The sequence below is a fragment of the Perca flavescens genome, chromosome 23 (genome assembly GCF_004354835.1).
Source record: "Perca flavescens isolate YP-PL-M2 chromosome 23, PFLA_1.0, whole genome shotgun sequence".
NCBI lineage: Eukaryota > Metazoa > Chordata > Actinopteri > Perciformes > Percidae > Perca > Perca flavescens.
This window is the reverse complement of record NC_041353.1, coordinates 2,345,882-2,347,139: the sequence shown is the minus strand read 5'-3', so window position 1 is coordinate 2,347,139 and position 1,258 is coordinate 2,345,882.

Here is a 1,258-nt window from a genome sequence, read left to right as displayed (position 1 = left end):
TAATAATAATACATTTTATTTGTATTGCACTTTACACGTGAAGGACACATCTCAGAGTGCTACAGGTGCACAGATAAAAACAGTAAAAATTAAAACAGTTAAAAACAGCAAGAAAACAATAATTATATTAAGAAAATGCAATACAAAATAAGTGGGTATTTAATTTATTTTTAAAAACCTCTATAGACTGTGGTTCCCTCAGGTTGTTTGGGAGGCGCCGCCGCCTGGAAGGCCCTATCTCCCATAGTGCGGAGTTTGGACTTGGGGACCTGGAGTTTGTGGCTGTCAGAGGAACGGAGATGTCGGGTAGGGTTATGTCATATTGTAAGTTCTTTAAGGTACAGAGGTGTGCTGCCGTAGACACACTGATAGGTGCTGCATGTCATTCTCCCCTCTCTCTCCCCTTTCATGTCTAAACTGTCCTATCAAACGAAGGCCTGAAAATGCCCAAATAATAATGTTTTAGAAAATGAAAGTGTTTCCCAAAACGTCAAGTACACCTTCAGCAAGTCGGACTTTGTTCAAATAAAAAAAAGGCAAGTTTCTTTCACGCACCTGTCAGCCATCGCGGCAGACTTGTTCCCTGTCTTGTCTTTACAGTAGAAGTCAAACGTCCAATTCAGTGCACGTGAGGAGACGAGCGAACAGTAGGCCTGAGTCAGACTCGCCAACACCTGAGGGAGCTTCGCTAATCTCCCATCATCTGTGCATGTGTGTTCATGTCCTCATCGGCATTGCATGCACTCGTCTGTGTGTTAAATGTGTGCGTGTGTGTGCTCAGGGCGGCTGCGTGGAGGGGCGAGCGGGAGGAAACGCTGCGATGAGTTTAAGAAGTCTTGACAGCAGATGCCTGCATAATAACACACAGAGAGGACATGTGCAAGCATGAAAATCAAGGACACCACGTCATGCGTGCCAGTCATTTAAAGTAACAGTTTCCTCCCGCAGCTTAAAAAAAAATAAAAAGCATGCACGCAGATTAGAGATACAGAAAAGGGCTGCAGATGCTGCTAAATGGATTTGTAAATCAGGGCTGTGAAATATAGCCGAGAACGGATTTAAAACACCGCGGATGTATTTTGATGATGCAGAAGGCCGAGGGGCTGGTAGATCGGTGGCTGGAAGTCCGAGTTCAGCTCCAAAACCCAAAAACATTTACACAATCTGAGATTTCGCTTCATTAAATATTCACATTCAATTCAATTTTATTCATAGTATCAAATCATAACAAGAGTTATCTCGAGACACTTTACACTTT